At 37.5% G+C, this 13,281-nt stretch overlaps 1 long non-coding RNA gene across 3 annotated transcripts; it reads right to left on the bottom strand.

The window, feature by feature from the left end:
- Positions 1-10,835: 10,835 nt before the first annotated feature.
- Positions 10,836-12,469, bottom strand: LOC116160301. Of its 3 annotated transcripts, none has more exons than XR_004143206.1 (3): positions 11,968-12,469; positions 11,181-11,908; positions 10,836-11,001 (listed from the first exon to the last, which is right to left on the bottom strand). It is a non-coding gene; the product is annotated as an uncharacterized LOC116160301 (long non-coding RNA). The 3 variants fall into 3 exon arrangements; XR_004143191.1 differs by lacking the exon at positions 10,836-11,001 and having other exon boundaries at positions 11,053-11,908; positions 11,968-12,294; positions 12,347-12,469; XR_004143182.1 differs by lacking the exon at positions 10,836-11,001 and having other exon boundaries at positions 11,053-11,908.
- Between the last annotated feature and the right edge of the window lie 812 nt (positions 12,470-13,281).

Below are 13,281 nucleotides of genomic sequence, written 5' to 3'. Positions count from 1 at the left end.
CATATGTATTTAATTAAAAATATTAAACAGTCATCAAGTTTTATAATCAAGTTTAAATACACTAGTTGTTTTAATCGATCGTTTTATAAAAGTGTTCATTATGTTTAAGGATATTAATAAATATTTCTTGTGACATACGACGTGTCTATAATTTCCAAAATTAAATAGTGCCTAATGGTAGGCAAATTAAAAGAAAATTGATCATCGTTCATTACTATTGTGTTGTACCTGTTTAAGTTATAGATTGATGAATGCAGTTTGCCATTTAGGAACGTTGCCTTATTTACGAAATGGTAAGTGATTTTTTTATTATAGCTATTTCAGGATCTATGGCCATTTAGCAACATTTTCAGTAACCTATTATTCAGTATTATATTTTAAGAGTGTTGATGTCTCCTCCTCCCATATTTATTTGATGTAAATAGAACTATCTTTTTAAATTTAACTACCGACCTACAGAAGCATTTAAGTGGCCAAAGCATAAATTGCTGTTTATTAGTTAGCAACAACCAAACCAACAAGTTTCCCTCCATCACCCGTGCGAATAACATAGCCAAGTCTACGGTCAGCTCTACATAAAAGATTTTGTGTTTTTTAGTAATAATCTTAATGAAAAATACTCATTTCCCTTAAGACCTACTTTAATTTGAGCTAGCTGAGAGTTGGAAAATTGAAAGGTTTGAAATTTTCCACAGCGGCTAATTCGTTTAGCTTTAGGGTATATAATCTACGGGCCTCTTTACAACTTACCATTAGTTGAGCACCACCCAGTTTATTAAACTTAACTCTCCCTGTATAAAAACTAGAAAAATGCAAAAAAGTACAATCAAATTAACGAAAGAAATTTTTTATTTTATTCCAATTAATGTCGAGGAAAATTGTCTACAAAATTGAATGAAGTTTGCTTATAAATACAAAAATACTCCCCGAGAGTCAAAATTATTAATCAAAATTGACTTAAAACTCTAAACGCCCCCTTTGACAATAACCGAATAAGAATTACTGCATCTTCCCCCGATTCTCAACAAATAAAATGATACTCCGGACCAAAATTCGCACCGATAAGGTCAAGTACAAGTAAAAATACAAGACAACGCTGATCTTGAATAAAGCTGGACGTTGAAGTGAGTTCAGTTCTCGCAACAGCCAAAGATTCTCCCAGGCCACCGAGATTGGTCTATATTTAATTGACTAATGCCTGAGGGGCTCGCTTTACTCGTAATCTGCTACTATATCGAGTACTATAATTAACTCGTACACCACTTCGCAAGAAAGGCGGCATACACCAACGAACTCCTGGGCGGTTATTGCGATTGCCCTAATTCCCCACTGAGGTGAGTTAGGTTATAGTTGGGAAGCGGTTGACCTTGCCCTTGAGTGCGCAGAGTACGATAATTACTAACCTAAATGTAATGCTATTTGGTATGGTTGGAAAGCATTTTTTCAGAGCTTTCCAACGACGTATCACACATGGGGGGTCACTATTTAAGATTTAAAAGTGGGGGTGGCTGGGGCGCAGGGGGTTGGAGGGGGTGCGTCGCCAACTATGTCATTGTGATTCCCCCTCCGAATTACCGAAACGGATTTTGATTTTTTTAAATATCTCGTTTATTTACTAAGATATAGGGGGTGGTAAGTTTTCAAATTGTCACCCTGTACATATATTGTATGTGTCAAATTTAACATTGAAAGAAATCATATTTTGTTGACGTTTTGACGTTCCTGTTCAGGTGAAAAAACCTTTTTAATGTCGTTCCGTGCACTATACACGAATGTAGATAGTATTTTTTGAGTTCAAATGCATTTTAATGTGATTAGCTAACGTTGATCTATAAATCTCATATTTTTTTGCGGCTTGTCGTACCGGAATTTTATTTTCTATGGCATCTTCCACTGCTTTTTCCAAATCGCGTATATCCACTTTGTCCCGGACTTCCGTGGCATTTTTCTATAAAGAAGCTCAATGTTAATTTAAAAATACAATGTTTTGTCTTGTTGTACCTATGACCATGACCAGAGGTACAACAAATTATATTACATAAGGTACAACAACCTTTGATTTTGCAAAAGTAAATTTATTTTTTGACATTATGCCGATTTTTAGATTAACCCAAGTTTAAATAGTAGACATAGTATATTTCTTACCTATGAAATATAGATGGAACCAGCTTACTTACACCTTTGTCACACATTTACTTTTTACTTTCCCGCTAATTACTTACTTTAGGTGCCGAAAATACAAAAGTCAAACTGACATGCAGCACCGTTGTATTTATGACGTATAACTAATATAGCGACCTGTAGTAACCGGCAGCGAAAGTTTGATGTAGAAATGCTTACTATTACATCACAGACAACGATGCTATGGACATTGGCCAGAGGTACAACACTCTCCCCTATAGACAATGAAGGCCAAAAAAGGCTAAATAGAGGAAAAAAATCATGTAGAAGCCAATTTTGGCACAGATGTAGGGGGAAGGTATCTTCCTGAACAACACACTCAAAGTACTGAGGGGTGGGGTGTGAGATAATGGAGTGGGAGGGGGTAAAGGTCCCTTTTTTAGTTTGCCGTGAATATCTTGAGAACTGTTGCTCCTAACTAAAAATGTTATTCCAGAGAATTAAACAACATAAAATTATCTACAAAATGATATAGCACAATATACAGGGTGGTGCACGGTAAGTAGGAACATAGGGATTTAGTTCCCTCCTGTACATTTTACAGAAAAAACTTAGAGTTTAAAGTTGTTCAGAATGAAAAGGTGCATGCAAAACATTTCTGTTATTAATGTCAATTGGCAAATCACAAAACAACAAAAGTCATGGCTATTGCTACTAATAAAATGTACAGGAGGGCAGGATTTTGCATAAAACTAATTTCCCTTGTTAAATCCCTATGTTCCTACTTACCGTGCACCACCCTGTATGTAATACTAATACTTAATGAGATGCAGAGGGAAGAAAAATCGAAAATCTTAAAATATTAGCCGATACGCACACGGAAAGTCTGATTGCGGGGATGTGTGGGGACTTAGCTTTCGAAGAGGCTTTTAGAAACATTGTGTAACCTAGTTTGTTTAGGTTTTTTTCTGGAGGTGCTTGAAATATGGATAGAAACATTTTTTCGCCAGCCTGCTCGATCTCCTCTGATGAAGTGGTTGGATTGGTGAATGTCATAGTAAGTTCTTGTGAGGGTGGAATTTTTGGTAAATCATTATTTTTTTGTTTTTTGCGACATTTTCAATTAACTACATGCGAAATAAGATCACTCACTAGAAGACGGGGGACACTTAGTAACGCGAAGGCCCAATCTTCAACTTTTGTTTGAAAAGTTATTTTAGAAAACTGTTCGACAATTTTGTTCCTTAACTCGTCAAGTATGTACACAACATATTTCGTGGAATTCTCTCCATTTTCGAATTGCAGTGAAACTTTTTTTTCGAATTTTCAAAAACTAATTCCAGATTCGTCATTTTCATGTTCAAAAACCCCCAGATACCAAATTTCTTCGAAATCAGAATTTTTTTCGCACCCCCAAGTAGCGGTGCGCCCTTTTGTGGTAGGAATTTTGAAAAAAAATCGGATAGGACATACCCGAAATCATATTCAAAGATCACCCATCTTTGTAACTGGTTGCTGTGAAAAAAATTAAAGAAGAAATCCAAATTTCACCACTTCTTTGTGGGGAAACGCATTGGGCCCTCGGTTTATTTGGAAAAAGTGCTTTTCCTGATCCCCTCTATCACCCAATTTTTTTTTACATGTGGTCATGTAACACCCTGTATAACTCATATGCACATGCTTCGTTTTCCTAGATACGGGGTTGTTTTTTCTTCTTCCTATGGAGCGCTGTTTTTATGCAAAATGATGAACATAAATTTCTTAATTGCATGTTAACAAGTGCACAATAACTACCTCTCTAAACCAACGGAATTTAATTTGCATATCTCGACCGGTTTCAGACCAATAAATAAATAGTCTGTTTTTTAAGAAAAAGTTAAACACTCCGTATCTCGGAAAACGAAGCATTTGGGATTATATAGCAAACTATCATTATTTTTTCATGCAGAATCACCCCCTGAAGTGTGTCGCACTTATTCACTAACACCCTGTGTATTTCGAATCGTAAACGTATAATTCCATAAAAATTAAAAAGCCCCCTAAACAGTTACAATAAAAATAACAAATTCCACATTAGTGCACAACATAATTGTATTAGCTATTTAGCTATTAGTTCCACTGTGTAAAAAAGTATATGAGGTGTTTAATGTTGCTGCTCACCACACTTACACCTTTTGTCATGTCATCATCTTTTTTCCATGCAGCATCCATTCTTTTGGAATATGCTGCATAATGTCCAGTATTAGTATGAATATGATCTGATACAAGGAATGTTATCACAGCGCTCAAAATTAGTTTTTTTCCCATGCGCGGTTACAACACATGGAACATCCTCCGCATGCATTTGTATCGATAAATACTAGTTTGATACCATTATTGTAGGTATAACAGTCCCTGAACAAGCACATTTGTTGAATTTTAAATATCCGTTAGAAATCCGTTTTTTAAATTTCTACACTTTTGCAATTTATCTGTTAAGTATATTTACTTGATTCCTGGTTAATCTTAGCACAAACTCTGCATTTTGAACAACCTTCGGTAGTCGTGCTTGGTGTGTGATGCCCAGCGGTAAATCGTGCAGGATCCTCTTTTCGAATTTACGACCTCTTGTTCGTAGAGATAGCTTTACTATGGTAGCTGGCTGAGCTGGATCAGTTTTAATTTTTGATGATTCCAATTCCCTTTCTTGACATTCAGATATGGAACTCCTAAATTAGTTGGTGCTTTCAACGAGTGCAGCACTGCGCAAGGGGGGGGGGGTCGTTTTCTGAGTGATAAAGCACTAAGAGGCACTAACGAAACACTAACAATTGACACTTGTCCGGTTGTTAGTGTTTGCAACGAAGGTAGGAAGTTAGCAATACACTAGGCGATACACATCATCAGTTTTCGGCGGCCACCGAAACCTGATTGAAAATACCCACCGAACCGTATACCTAAGTCATTCTTATGCAAGTTCCTTGCACAGACCTTTAATAGTTAACACAAAATCAAATTTGGAAGATAATATTTTCGTTAATTGACAGATGACATAATGGAGCCATTTTATTAAAAATCAGTTAGGTTTTCTATTCAGTAAAAAGGCACGTCTATATTTTTAAAACTACGAATGAAGCTACTTATTGAATGTTATCTTTGTTTTGGTTGCAGCTTTTCTCGTGGTAGACAGAAAAAGGACAACGCTTTTCATAGCATTATATATTGAGGTGGGACCGCTGTTTAACCAAGCAGCTTATACACTCTTACGCGAAATTGCACATCATACCTATTATCCGTTTGAGTACATTCCACTCGGCGCCACATAAAGCATTCCACCTTATTAAAATAGCGGGCACTCATTTCCGTCATTGTAGATCCAATAGCAGGAAATTAAGGTCGTTTCATCCGAATTTTAAAGTTGAAATTTAAAATTAAATGACTCCTTTCTGAAGATACAAAAGGTAGCAGCGTTATGAAAAGCAATTTCTGTTAGCAACTCAAGCGTGCATATTATTTGGTTACGCTTAAAAGACATATATTGGAGCTATACGATAGAATACCTACTCGTGTTATAATAGGATTCTACACTACCTGTCCTTTTTTTAAATATCATCGCAGTCTGACATGAAAATACACTTAGCTGTTATTAGAAGTGCATTTACCTACTACCAGATCACGACGAAGCGATGAAATATTAATATCTTTTATACGCTTCCTATAAAACTAGCGAGTCGGAACTTCCACTTCATGGAAAACAGAATCGACTTTCCAGAGTGCTTGTTTCGCCTAGTAGAGGCTGAAGGTAATTCACTGCAAATTGGAACAATTGACTGAGATTGTTTTGTGTTGAGTACTTATGTACGTTTCCACATCGACGTCGTTAATTATACGATGTATGATCTAATGTCAGGAAACGAATTTCTTTTCGGTAGATCATTTGTCAGCTGTACGAATCGACCAATGTTATTTTTTTTTATTATGGTCTATGTTCGTTCCGACATTTTGTTCCATTCTAAATTGACTACTTCCAGTAGAATGAACATTTCAAGGCGGATATGGTCTAAGAATAAAGAGGAGGGTTTTTATAGTTGGCAACCTAGTGTCGTGGCACTACGAGGCACAGTAGAATTATCAGTGTGTGCTTTTTTATTTATTATTTTATTTATTATTTATTTGGTTCGCGGAGCTAAAATCAATTGTACGTCTTCAACATAATTTTAGTCAAACTTTATAGTTGGCGCAATGCACCTGACCATAAAGCCATTTACCACGGAATCTGGTTTTCCTTAAAACGTCCAGGTCCAGTCCACTGCCCTTAACATTTCCAAATAAGGTCAGCTTAGGATTTACCTGGGATACATTCTTAAAAAAGGATTCTTCCGAGCAATTCAAACAACGCCCTATTAAGGACCCAGTTGATTCTCTCTGCAACCACGAAGGACAGGAAGAAGGAAACGAGGAGGTGAAATACAAATTGATGCATTTATAGGGGGCAAGGATAAGGAGGGATTTCAATTTCAGGATGGGACGGCAGCAGGCGACATCTAACGCCCCTTATAGGGGTCTAAAAAAATAAACTGGCTTCGTTACCGATCGCGGTTTTTTCTTACGTCTTCAGTCATTGGGGATAAGTTACTGATGTCTCTACGAGACGAAAAGAGCCTTTAGATGCTCCCAGGTTTACAGTATCTCACATCCATTTTTTGTTTGGTTTAGATTCTGACACCACACTTCAGTTTACGATACGTAACAACTCTGCATAAAATCAATACTAAAGTGTATTAAGAACCGAATTCTAATTATTTCCCTTAATAATTGATAATCTTTAATACCTAATGCATAACCAGGATAAAATATCGTAACTACGATTAATAATAAGACGCGTTGACTAATTCTGCCAATCATATGTTTCCCAAGAACGCAGTTGTTAATTTCCATAATTTTTGTAAAAAATGTCTTTTCCTCGCATGTCCAAAAATCTCTTTGATAAGAGTCTGGTATGACTGCGCCGATTAGGTGTTCAGCATCATCCCGTTGCCCAACTAAACAATCTAGTACGATTTAACTCAAATCCGCACCCTGTCACGGGAAATGCCTTTTGGTTCCGTTTAAACTAGGTATCTAATATTTGCCTAACTAAAAGCCACCAGCTAACATCTAAACAAGCAAGGAATTCTCCGTTGGATTTTTTAAGGAGTAACATTGGGGATGACTGGTCACTTTTATATGGCTCTATAATTCTATCATTTTATCTTAGTGGTCAACGCAAGTTTTCTGTCTCTCTTGCTTCTGGACCCCCCCCCCCTACATAATCAATTAAACGGAAAGTAGCAAAAAGCTTACCAAAGCAATTAACGGAGCGTTAGCAATCACTGCACAAGAAAAAGCAAAAGCTTTAAATAGGGTGCAGTAAACTTAATGTAAAAGCAAAAATTAAACGGTTTCAATGCAAAAATAAATTTATGAAAAGCTCAGAATTACGGTACTTACAAAACGTAATTGCTAAATATGCAAAAGGTAGAAAGCATAAGATTTAAATCGGTTAAACACCAAAAGGCAACAAATTTTAAGTTTAGGTTAACCAAAAAATGCAAAAGATCCCCTCTAAATGAAGCGTTTACCTTATATAAAGTTAGGGTATGCGGCGGACGGAACGTAGGAAAATCCAAGTCGGCTTATGAGGTTATCTACATCATAAGATTACAACTTCTTTAATTAATTACCTCCTTCCCAGTCTTAAAAATACGGGACACGTGTCAAAATTCAAGTTTTTTTAGTGTGCACCTATCGGGTGTAATCTCGACTTAATCGGAGGTTGTTATCCTGTATCCCATTCAACTAATTATGGTTAATTATAATTATCCAAATAGTCGGAATGAAATCTTCAAATTCGGCAGTACAGCAATGCCCTTTTGTTCCTAGGATTGTGAGGTGAAGCGGCGTAATCTGTTATCACACGTTGATGTTTTTCTTAAAATGCACGACTTTGCCGGTTTAATGCTGAATTTTCGTATACCATTAGAAAACTAAAATCGATTAATGGATTATTAATGGACCTAAAATGTAAATAACAAGTGGCTATACACATTAACCCACTAATTTCTACATTATATTTCCGACTTACACAGAAAAAAATATTTTCGTAACGACAATCTTCGTAACGAAGTGTCCAACTTAAAATACAGAATTGCTGCAATAGTTTCGGTACTTTTTTACACCCATGGACGACAACCCACAGACAAACGGTACAATGTTGCCCAAAAAAGTCCCGAAATGCGGTAGAAAGAAATTCCTTCTAATTGGATCGATTCTCGCGTGGTGGCGAAAGGGGTATTCTTTTAAAGAGACCTATGACAGTTATAAATATTATAACGCCTTGATTTCGACCTTGAGTTCGATTTCGTATTTAATCCCATAACCAGTTAGCACAATATGGTGGTAAAAAAGCACTTCTAAGATGATATCAATTTTGAATAACGTCTTTATTAGCACAAAACCAAATAAGGGCATCACCGTAAATAGTTCTATGGCCGATTTAAATAGTTCACCCGTCGTTTAATTTCTGCTATCCTATCCAAAAATCAATTGCCGGTAATCTAGTACTGTGAAATGGAATCCTGTATCTATTGTCATTTACCAAAGGTGAGCTTATTGGTCCGTTAAAGTTTGCCCGAAATCCTAGTAGCGGATCGACGTCACATGGAATGTTTAATCTGAATCGGATTGAAATTAAATATAAAAGAATTATCTTTATCTACGACCATTAAATTATGCGCTTATAATATGCCTCTATTTCTAAAAATAATGCTACCCATAATTAATTGCTATGCAGTTATGGAATCTTGGGCTATGATTGGTTGCAAACCATTGAATAATATTCATAACTCAATGGTTCCAAAATAGCGCGCTCCTTGAAAACAAAACATGAAAATGTCAATTATCGTGACAATCATTCTCGCTAGTATTTTTCCGTTAGTTTATTCATAAGTTAGGAATGGACCTCGATAGTGAGCACAAAAATAATGAACTCGTGGCCGTGGATACACCTCCTGAGGTTATGCAACAGGCAGAAGAAGTGTGTTCAAATTTATTGCCCAAAAAGTCTCGAACGAAGTACGAACACGTATATGGAAAGTTTATGGAATGGAGACTGTGAGCATTGTGAGTTAAGTGACATGAAAGTTGAGGATATTAAGGATTTTGAAGGGGGAGTTATTATCACAATACCTAAAACTAAAACTAAAATTCTCCGAACGTTTACAGTTACGGTTCAATTCTTTGATATATACAACAAATATGCGAAATTGCGCCCACCTACCGTTCAATCCCCCTTCTTTTTTTAAATTTTCAAAAGGGAAAATGCACAAGCCAAAAAATTGGAATTAACAAATTTGCGAAAATGCCCAAAGACATTGCTACCTTTTTGAGATTTACGAACACTGATTTATACACCGGTCACTGTTTCCGAAGAACATCCGCAACAATTCTAATTGATGCTGGTGGAGATATCATGGCTTTGAAAAGACACGGTGGCTGGAAGTCAACAGCCGTAACCGAAGGATACGTTGATACTTCCTTGACAAATAAGTTGGATACCGCTAAAAAAATTTCAAGCTCTGTGATTTCTACTTCCAATATCGCTCCACAACCTGCAGCATCATCATCCGGAACATCTTGTAGTACTAACGTATTAAATGCAAATGCACATTTTGGGACCCATGCTCAAACAAACTTGCAACCAAATTCTATAAAATTTGTTAATTACGGTACCATGTTAATTTTTCAAGATCTACTACAGAACTTACTTCGCCATAATTCGACGTTAATAAGAAATCTTTCATTTAGAATCAAATCCTGCTTACTTTGTTTTCATTTCAGTTATTTTTGCTTATTTATTGTAATGTAAATGCTAATAAAATATTAATCTAATTGAAGTAATAGTCGTAGATAAAGTATAGTATTACACTCGCATGTTATGGCTCTTATTCACTCGGTTTCCTTGCTCCACTCGCTCGCAAGCTCGCTCGCGTCGCAAACGTCAACCTCGTGAATAATAAGTGTCATAACATGCTCGTATAATAATATACTATTACTCAAAATCGTTCTGAAAGCTTTATTTTCATGCCTACTTTATATCAGGAAATTTTAGTTTCCATGACAGAGGCAGAGCATACTACGTTTCCTGCCGCTTGTCACATTACTGCCCGCACCTGTCACTTGACCGGCCGCATCTGTGACATTGTTAAACGTCTATAACTCTATAATGACTCCCGTCATCACGGACAGCTTGACATTAATCAAAAAAGTATTATGCGGGTCATCCTGTAATTGGACGCAAGCCTATTGAGGGTCCAGAACAAGAGATAGTAAATAAATAATAAAACAAAAAGAGTTCTATATAAAAATTATTGGATCAAAGGAACTTACCTATGTGAAGTTCGATCCAAATTATTAGTTGCTCTCGTTGAAATAAATAAAAGTGTAGTACCCCCTTTTCTACGCCACTGAACCACAACGTTTATAGAAAGAAAACCAACGCCACCATCCTGCGCCGGCGCTCTGTCGTTAAGTGTCATTCCTTTAAAGGTAATGTTGTTGCTGAAAGGGTTAGGGATGGGTGGGACTTATTTATTTCAACGAGAGCAACTAATAATTTGGATCGAACTTCACATAGGTAAGTTCCTTTGATCCAATAATTATAAGTTGCTCTCGTTTCATAAATAAAAGTGTAGATGTTTAAAGATGCAACAACATTTAATAATACCTAAATAATACAATTTCCATTTTGGACGATTAGCTTAGTAAGAGATAATGAGTATAAATCAAGTGCTATTACTAAAAGACTTAAGCACCGTTTGGGGCTCCCGCTCAGACGATGCTCGTGGCAGGGAGTTGTTAGATCTGATCGAGGATAAAAATTTAAGCTTGTTGAATGATGATTCAGCTACGTTCTTTAATGTGAGATCCGGTACTTTCGATTCCATCGATATATCGGTATGTTCACCGGCGATACATGCAAGCGTAAAATGGGAAGTGGAAAGTGATCTGCATCATAGCGACCATTTTCCCATAATTATTACCTTGCAAGGCAGGAACACTCCTGTGAGAACAATAGCCAAATTTAAAATGCAACAAGCAAATTGGGAACTTTTCACACGGCTGCTCGTCCCGCCAAGCCAGGTAAATCTCCAAACGCTAACCTCATCTATTTTAAATGCCGCCGAGGCCAGCATTCCAAGATCTAAACCTGGCAATATAAGGAAGATGGTTCCGTGGTGGTCACCTGAAATAAAAGAAAAAATTTTATTAAAGAAAAGAGCAATAAATAGGTTCCGTCGCCATCCTACAATGGAGAATTTAATCGAATTTAAAAAACGAAGATCCGAGTGTCGCCGGCGGATATTAGAGGCACAAAGAAACTCATGGCAAAGATACGTTTCCACCATCACACCGGAGACAACCATTGGCGAAGTCTGGAAGAAGGTAGGAGCAATATCCGGTAAAATCGGCTGCGCTTATCCCAGATTTCTGCGTAACTCCGATGGGGTAGTTACCAACAACCTGCAGGAAATAAGTAACATTATTGCCGATCAATTCTATAAAGTTAGCAGTTCACTCAATTATCCTCGTACTTTTCTAGAGGCTAAAATCGAGAAAGAATTGACACCTATAAACTTTGATACCGATGAAACTCTAGATGATAACTTACCCTTTAACCTAGAAGATCTAGATGAAGCAATCCGTAACACCAAGTCATGTTCACCGGGAGGAGATGGTATCCATAACCAGATGCTTCGTCACTGTAGTGCTGAAATGAAAGAGATCATCTTAAAATTCTTTAATACCTGCTGGATCGAATCAACTTACCCTTCTGAATGGAAACAGGCAGTTGTAGTCCCTATACCGAAGCCGGGAAAAGACCCGCTGTTAGCACAACACTACCGTCCAATAAGTTTGACCTCTTGTCTAGGCAAACTGTTGGAAAAGATGGTAAACGGGAGGTTGCAAACGTTCCTCGAACGTAACAATATATACGTCCCATATCAAACCGGTTTTCGGAAGGGACGATCAACTATTGACCATCTGGTCAAGTTGAGCGATCGTATTCTGAATACGTTCGACAGTGGCGAGCACCTGGTTGGGGTCTTCTTTGACATCAAGGGTGCATACGACATGACTTGGAGGTATGGTATACTACAAAATATGTTCAAATATAATCTACGAGGGAATCTGCCAAAGTTTATACAATCTTTTGTGGAAAATAGGAAATTTGTCGTACGAGTTGGCGACGCTTATTCAAACGAGCACGTTTTAGAGAATGGGGTGCCGCAGGGCTCCACACTTAGCTGTTCCCTGTTTGGCATTGCCATCAACGAAATAGCTCGAGGTGTTGCTGACGAAATCGGAAAATGTTTATACGTCGACGACCTGACGATTTTTTGTGCAGATAAGACCGTCGGTATTATAACACGTAAATTACAAGTGGCGATAAATCAAATATGTAATAATGCCAACGTTGTTGGGTTTGTGTTATCAGAGGAGAAAACGAAGGTTGCACATTTTTGTCGACTTCGCAAACCCCATTATGACCCGGTTTTATTTATGAATGACCGCATAATAAGCGTGGTCCAAGAGGTCAAGTTCCTGGGTCTAACGTTCGATAGAGAGCTACGCTGGTCCGCGCATATACAGAACGTTGCTACTACATGTAGAAAGTCCCTGAATGTCATCCGAGTCTTAGCTCACCACAAGTGGGGAGCGCATCCCAAGACGCTGCTAGACCTATATAAAGGTCTCATACTATCAAGGATCGACTACGGATGTTCTGTGTATTCTACATGTAGTAGTAATACGTTGCTTGGCAAGCTGGACAGAATACAGAATCTTGCCATAAGATACTCCCTTGGAGCCTTTCCGACCAGTCCCGTCGAGTCACTATACGTTGAGGCAAACATTCTTCCTCTAGCTCTTCGAAGAAAGCAGATCGTGGTAAATTATTACCTCAAAGTGTCGATGGATGGTAATCATCCGAATTACCATCTGCTAAGAAACGTAACCACGCGCGCCCGTCTGTATAGATGTAGGTCCTTAGGAGAAAGAGCTAGAGAGGAGTTTGCATATCTACAACTGGAATATGCCGACATTGTAGACATGACTATAACAGCACGACGTGGGGTTGTG

Source organism: Photinus pyralis, unplaced genomic scaffold, assembly GCF_008802855.1.
Source record: "Photinus pyralis isolate 1611_PpyrPB1 unplaced genomic scaffold, Ppyr1.3 Ppyr1.4_LG1, whole genome shotgun sequence".
In the NCBI taxonomy this organism is placed as follows: domain Eukaryota; kingdom Metazoa; phylum Arthropoda; class Insecta; order Coleoptera; family Lampyridae; genus Photinus; species Photinus pyralis.
The sequence above is the reverse complement of the archived record's forward strand: the minus strand, read 5'-3'. Positions and strand labels throughout refer to the sequence as shown.